Genomic DNA, 7,630 nt, shown 5'->3' on the forward strand with positions numbered 1-7,630 from the left:
ACCTGAAACTCAAGTGGTCGTCTCCGTTTATCTGCATAGCTCTTCTGACGATTCTGAGAAGCCTTCATCCTCGCTCGGATCTTCTTGATTGCTTCCGTGGTTTGCTCTAGCATCTCTGGCCCTACGAGCTTGTTCTCTCCGACTTCGTCCCAGTGGACAGGGGATCGACATTTCCTTCCATAGAGTGCTTCATATGGCGCCATTCCAATAGTCGCTTGATAACTATTGTTATACGCAAATTCTATCAAAGGAAGGTAACGGCTCCACGAGCCCTGAAAATCTAACACGCTGGCTCGGAGCATATCTTCCAGAATCTGAATGGTGCGCTCACTCTGCCCATCAGTCTGAGGGTGGAAGGCTGTACTGAACTTCAATCTTGATCCCATGCCATCGTGGAGACGTTGCCAAAACCTCGATGTGAATCGAGTATCTCGATCTGAAACGATCGACAAAGGAACTCCATGCAGGCGCACTATCTCCTTGATAAATAGCTCAGCTAATCTATCAATTGAATAAGTGGTCCTTATGGGAAGAAAGTGGGCCGACTTCGTCAACCTGTCTACAATCACCCAGACTGCGTCATACCCTGTCGTAGTCCTGGGTAAACCCGACACGAAATCCATCGTGATTTGATCCCACTTCCACTGTGGAACTTCCAAGGGTTGCAACATCCCTGCGGGTTTCTGATGCTCAGCCTTAACCTGCTGACATGTAAGACACTTTTGGACGAACGTCACCACATCTCTCTTCATACCCGGCCACCAATAGATCTTCTTAAGATCTTGATACATTTTCGTCGCACCTGGATGGATCGAATATGGAGTCCCATGAGCTTCCTGCAGCAATTGGCGTCGGAGATCATCATCAGCAGGCACACAGACCTTACCGTTACATCTCAACATTTCCCGATCGTCGAGCTTGAATTCACCTTCTTGATTCCCTTGGGCATCAAACATCTTCCCCAGCAAGAAATCATCCGCGTATTGTCCCTCCTTTATCTGCTCAAGAAGGGTTGGTCGCACATTAAGAGCTGCTAATCTCCCAGTGATCAGCTGCATCTCCAACCTTTCTATCTCTGACTTGAGCTGAGGAGACTGTCCAACTAGATTCGCAGCTACTGCGGCGATCTTTCGACTAAGGGCATCAGCTACCTTATTCGCCTTTCCAGGGTGATAATGAAGCTCAAAGTCGTAATCATTCAACAATTCCATCCAACGTCCCTGCCTCATATTCAACTCTTTCTGAGTAAAGAGGTATTTGAGGGTCTTATGGTCCGTGTAAATGTCGCAGTGTACTCCATACAAATAATGCCTCCAAAGTTTGAGTGCAAAAACCACAGCTGCGAGCTCCATATCATGCGTTGGATACCTTGTCTCGTAGTCCTTGAGCTGTCGAGATGCGTAGGCGATCACCTTGCCCCGTTGCATCAGCACTGCTCCTAGGCCTTGTTTCGATGCGTCACAATAAATTGCAAAACCTTCAGTTCCTTGTGGAATTGCAAGGATTGGAGCTATCGTTAGGCGCTTCTTTAGCTCCTGAAAACTGCTTTCACACTTGTCTGTCCATTCAAACTTGGTTCCTTTTCGCGTCAATTGCGTCAGAGGCATGGCCAACTTAGAAAATCCTTCCACGAATTTCCTATAATAGCCAGCTAAGCCTAGAAAACTTCGGATCTCCGTTACTGTTTTCGGCCTATTCCAGTCCTTAACTGCTTGAATCTTCACTGGGTCGACCATAACTCCTTCCTTTGAAATGACATGACCCAAGAAGATTACCTTGTCAAGCCAAAATTCACACTTCGAGAACTTGGCATAGAGCTGTTTTTCTCGGAGTTTCTCTAGAACGATTCTTAAATGCTGCTCATGATCCTCCTGGGTCTTCGAGTATATGAGGATATCGTCTATGAAAACGATCACGAACTTATCCAAGAACGCCTCAAACACTCGGTTCATTAAATCCATAAATGCTGCAGGAGCATTCGTCAATCCAAAGGACATGACTAAGAACTCATAATGCCCATATCGCGTTCGGAACGCTGTCTTCGGAATGTCTTCACCTCGGACCTTAAGCTGATGATAGCCCGAACGTAGATCGATCTTTGAGAAGATTTGCGCTCCTGCTAATTGATCAAACAAATCGTCGATACGAGGAAGCGGATACCTATTCTTGATAGTCACCTGATTCAATCCTCGGTAGTCGATGCATAATCTTAGAGAACCATCCGCTTTCTTCACGAATAACACCGGGGCTCCCCACGGTGAATGACTTGGACGGATGAAACCTTTATCCAACAACTCCTGTAACTGCGTCTTAAGCTCTTTCAACTCTGCTGGAGCCATCCGGTATGGGGTCTTCGATATCGGTGCAGTTCCAGGAATCAATTCTATGCAGAATTCGATCTCCCGATCAGGTGGTAATCCAGGTAGATCTTCAGGAAATACTTCTAGAAACTCCTTTACGACTGGAATATCCTTCGGCTCTACCTTCTGTTCCTTCGATACATCTCTTACGCTTGCCAGGAATCCAGCACATCCACTCTGTAGCATTTTCAAGGCTCTCATTGCTGACACCGTTGGAAGGGCTGGTTTCCGAGATGATCCATGAAAGTAGAACGATTCACTTCCAAGAGCTTGAAACTTAACCTCCTTCTTATTGCAGTTAATCACGGCGTGATGTTTGCTTAACCAATCCATCCCGAGTATAACATCATAGTCAACCATTTCAAGTTCAATCAGATGAGCCATCAGCTCTCTACCTTGAACGTGAATTGGTACGTTCTTGAACCATAACTTAGATTCGAACAGATCTCCTGCCGGGCTAACAGTTATGAACGGGTAGGAAAAATTCAACTTTTCACTTTCTAACTTTTCAGCTACTTTAGATGCAATAAATGAATGCGTAGCACCTGAATCCATGAGTACATAAGCTGAAAGATTTCCCACAGAAAGCTGACCTGTAACTGCAGTAGACGTTCCTGCACGCACATCATCTTCACGAATAGTGAACACTCGAGCATTGGCTTTCGGTGGGGCCTTGGCTGGTACATCTCCTTGTCTCGGGTTTGGACAGGTCCTGGAATAATGTCCCACTTGGCCACAATTGTAACAAGTAACATTATTGGCTCGGCACTCGCCTGGATGTCGGTTCCCACACTTCGTACATTGAGGGATGTTCTGATTGTCAGGTCTGGCGCGCTTGTTATCGACGTTCTGGTCACCTTTCTGGAAGCGCTTACCTTTTCCATATGAGTTTACGCCTCCCGACTGATTCCTCTGTTGAGGCTGATTTCCATGGTTCGTCGGATTACGGCGTCCTGACTGCTGCTGGAAACGATTCCTCTTGAACTGATTCCCTGTATTCGAACCAGCTTGTGGTGGCGGCACTATAGTAAGAGGAGTTGGAGCAGAAACTGCCACGTCTCCATGCCAAGCGTCGATCCTCAACGCCCTTTGAACCGCACTAGCGTAGGTTCTTGGCCCAGTGTCTCCGCTCTCTACCAGCTTCACGATTCCAACGTTCAAACCATGCATAAACTTCGTCTTCCGTGCTTGATCGGTCGGAACCACGGACGGAGAAAACTTTGCCAGCTCGTCGAACTTCGCAACGTATTCCGCTACTGGCATCTTCCCTTGACGCAGATTCATGAACTCTCGAATCTTGCCGGATGTGCTTGCCTCGCTCAGGTATTTCTCATGAAAGAGGTTGATGAAGTGTACCCATGTCATAGTCGTTACATCCTCTGACATGACAGTTACCTCCCACCAGCTTCGAGCCTCAGAGGTCATCTGGTAGATCGCGCAAGCTACGCGCTCCGCGTCGGACAACTGCATGTAGCTAACGATCTGTTGGATCTTCTTGATCCAATTCTCAGCCGCTACAGGGTCTGGACCTCCTTCGAACACTGGTGGCTTCTGCTTCCGGAATCGTTCGTACACTGGCTCTCCTATAACAGGGGCTACATCAGGAATACGGTAGTTCAGCTCTTCCGCTCTCACTACCGGTAAGGCTGGAAGAGGTTCTTGAGGTTGGTTTTCGGCAGCTAGAGGAGGATCCAGTTGAACCTGCTGATCCATTCGCTCAAGCAGCAATGCCATCAAACGGTTCTGTCTCTCCGTTTGCTCATTCCTTTGCTGCGCTTCTCTAGCCTGTCGTTCCAACGATTGCTCCATCCTTGCGATACGAGCGTCAAGACTCTCCCCTTCTTCCGCCATTACTTCCAGATTCTAAAGGAATCACATAACCATAGCCAGGTCAGAAACTGAACGACGCCAGAAAGCTCAAGATATCATACATATTCTTCAGCGAATCCAAACAGGAAACACAGCACACCGACACATTGATACCCTCATACTCCTAGTAACCATAAAAAAAAGTCACACATGTAGACACTCAGACCGTAAACAAGATGCTCAGTCAACTAATAGATCTCACAGTCTACAGAAACGACTAAACCTGTGGCTCTGATACCAAAAACTCTGTCACGACCCGCAGGACACCCGTCGCCCTCGGATCGCGACCTTTCTTGTAACATTTTCATAATCATTTATATTTTCAAACGAAATGAACAAAAAACATTTTCAAACGTCATTTACAAAACGTCTATTAAACAAACAGCGGAAATAAAATTAATTTACATATAAGGAATAACAAGGGTTCCTAGAGCTAGTCCGCTAAAAACTGGTAAAATTTTTCGCTTTTAGAAGAGTTACAAAAATGCGGACTACCCTAGCTTGCTATCCATAAGCACAGGCCCATAATCGTGCTAACCGAGTTTCAAAACGTAAAAAGAGGTTCGGGCCGATTATCTAAACGTTATGATATAATAAAAGTTCTTTCAAAAGCTATATAAAACTTTCACGAGCATACAAGCTCGGTTTTCAAAAACCAGATACCCATTTCCCAAAAAGACATTTCCTATGCCACGGGTCGTCATGAGATCTACCTTGGCTAGCACTCCTGCTTCGCCTGAGCTTTTCCTTTATCTACAAGGAGAGGGATTTAAGGGGTGAGTCACACCGACTCAGTAAGCAGGATATCTAACCTAGCACTACATGAGATGCATGGGGGCGAATGATAAAATGCAGATGACAGCAGGTGATAGATTCAGAAGGAAAAAGAAGTTCCATTATTCAATCACGATGACAACAATCTCATTCAATCAACAGAGACATATTCAGTTTTAGAACCTCGTTCTAAAACAATCAAACACATAATCATATAGGAATCCGGCTAACAACCGTCTTCTTAGAAACTCATCCATCTCGCTCATACCGGCGCCTTACATCAGTGGACTGGCCAATCAACACTTCAGTCCGCAGCCGTTCATGAGAGATGAGTAAACCATTCTGAGAACTTGAGCCTAGTCCTCAGAAGGCCGAAGTTTTAACGTCTGGGATCCACTAGCACATGTAGGAGGGCCTTAGCGCGCGTTTGGTAGAGGGAATCAAACCCTCACCAATCCCTGATCGATCCAGGGTTCATATTTCCTTCAGGACAGGTAAGCCACCCATCGACTTACCTGAAGCCACCCATCGACTTCCCATTAAAGGGCCTTCGGGAATGCCACTCGCTACATTGCCGACAAGAGTTCGTTATGTTTTACAGGAGCTTTCTACAGCCTACCTGTCTATCTTATTACAGGAGGAGATCTTATCGGGATAAAGCCCGTCATTAACATTATTAATTTCACTGTATGGCTCTTTAAATATTTTAGAAGGAGTTGTCGACAGCTGTGAGGCTGGACCTTCTCCTAGAACAGTTCCTCTCGGGATTGAATCCGGAGGACACCGTCTTTCCTCCTCCTGTTGTCCTCTCATCAGGACGAAGGGGTAAAACCTATAACAGAAGCTCAACATAGTTTTAAAGGCTTCAAGGTTCTTAACCCGCTAACCGTTTAATCCTATCATTTTATTATCTTATTAGTTAGTGGCCGAAGCCTTATTCAGTCATCTTGTCTAACTGAGGGTTTCTCTTTGTTTTAGGATTAAACGAAGAAACATAAACAATTATTCTACTAGGCACCATTCCCCTTTTTGGCGCCTCAAACTTAAATCCCACTTACCCGGAATAGTTCGTCGGAGAACTCGATGAATTCCGGAGGACACTTTGCTTTACACGCCTCCCGAGACCTTTAGCACGTCCTGGAGCGTCGAGAGAACTAGAATCCGAAGTTGAAACTTCGTTAGTTATCGAACCACTTGAAAAGATAATGGTCGTTGCCGGGATTAGATTCGAGTCGGTTCGAAATTCGAGAATTTAATTCATTATTCTCCGGTTTTTCGGAAGTCAAACTTATTCAAGACTCGCGTATTTTCGTATCGAGAACAATACGAAATAAAATCCAACAACATGCTTATGAGTCTCAAATAAATTGATCCGAATAAAAAGTAACCGAGAATTCCAAAGCGAATCAAATCAAACTCTTAAACGTTATTAAATAAATAAACATAAATTATTTATTTAAATACGCGAAATACATCACATTAATCAAATCCCAGAGTATTTAAACGCGAGACGCGATTAAAAGACTCACGAGTTAATCGAGCTTTAACTACGATAACTCTTTTTCTTAGAATCTTCAAAACCGGCTTCGTCGCCTCCGCCTCGTCCAGTTTCCGTTCGTCCGTCTAGATCTGTAACCAAGTCATTGAATCCAATAACGAGTCAATTTCACACTTTCAAACTCGTACCAAATTCCCAAACTTGTCAACAAACCAAATAACTTGTCACAAAATCCACATTGACTCAAACCCGAACCAAACCAAGTCGAATCCACACTAACCAAAAACCGTTCTCAACGAACCGGAAAACTCAGCAGCTCATACATATCATCACAGTCTCATAACAACATAAAATCCAACTATCCAAATCATATCCAAACACATACACGGCCACAACAACAACAAAAATCAAGTATCCAGAATTCACAACCATTTTTCCTCAAAATCCAAATCAATTAACGAGCTCTACATATCACAGAAACATCAAATAATCCGCAGAATCAAAAAGCCCCAAATTTCAAACCCCAGTTCATCTAATTTTCGGCCAAAATCAACAAACCCATAAATCCGAATTCAAAACTTCAAATTCAGGTCATATACATCAACGACCGAGTCCAATTAACGTATGAAACCAATCAATTTCACGAAAATCCTCATTGAAATCGAAAAACCCCAAATTTTCAATTTCAAAAACCCTAAATCTCAAAAATCAATTCGGGTTTAGCTTTTCTTACCGAAATTCTTGCGAATCCGGAGTCCTCGTCGCTGTAACTCTCGTTCCCGGCGTCTCTTCCTCAGGCGGTGGTCACGGCGAGCTCGCGGCGGCGTCGCTTCGCTCGGTCGAGGCGCGCGCGATGGCTCGGCACCACGTGACGCGCGAAGGCAAGAGAGAGAGAGAGAAAGGGAAAGGGCGAGAGACGGTGACGGTGGCGACGTGACTCGGCGGCGCTGTTCTTCCTCGGGCCGGAGCGTGCGCGTGGAGCTTGGTCCTGGGTGGCGCGCGAAGAGGAAGAAAGGAAGGAGAAGATTAAGAGTTGGAGGGGGTGGCGGTGATGATGGCTCGGTGATGAGTAGAGGAGTGGCCGAGTTTTGTTTGTTTGTTTTTTTCCTTTTTTTTTCCGTCTGGTTCG

At 45.3% G+C, this 7,630-nt stretch overlaps 1 long non-coding RNA gene across 2 annotated transcripts; it reads right to left on the reverse strand.

Annotated features, from left to right (window-relative positions):
* Positions 1-4,617: 4,617 nt before the first annotated feature.
* On the reverse strand, positions 4,618-7,630 carry LOC149379120 (uncharacterized). 2 transcript variants are annotated; one of them, XR_016294220.1, is made up of 4 exons: positions 7,235-7,630; positions 6,533-6,632; positions 6,062-6,157; positions 4,618-4,982 (listed from the first exon to the last, which is right to left on the reverse strand). It is a non-coding gene; the product is annotated as an uncharacterized LOC149379120 (long non-coding RNA). The 2 variants fall into 2 exon arrangements; XR_016294219.1 differs by lacking the exon at positions 4,618-4,982 and having other exon boundaries at positions 5,270-6,157.

The sequence above is a fragment of the Urtica dioica genome, chromosome 12 (genome assembly GCF_054948205.1).
Source record: "Urtica dioica subsp. dioica isolate 48M chromosome 12, U.dioica_male_clone48M_v1_H2, whole genome shotgun sequence".
Classification (NCBI taxonomy): domain Eukaryota; kingdom Viridiplantae; phylum Streptophyta; class Magnoliopsida; order Rosales; family Urticaceae; genus Urtica; species Urtica dioica.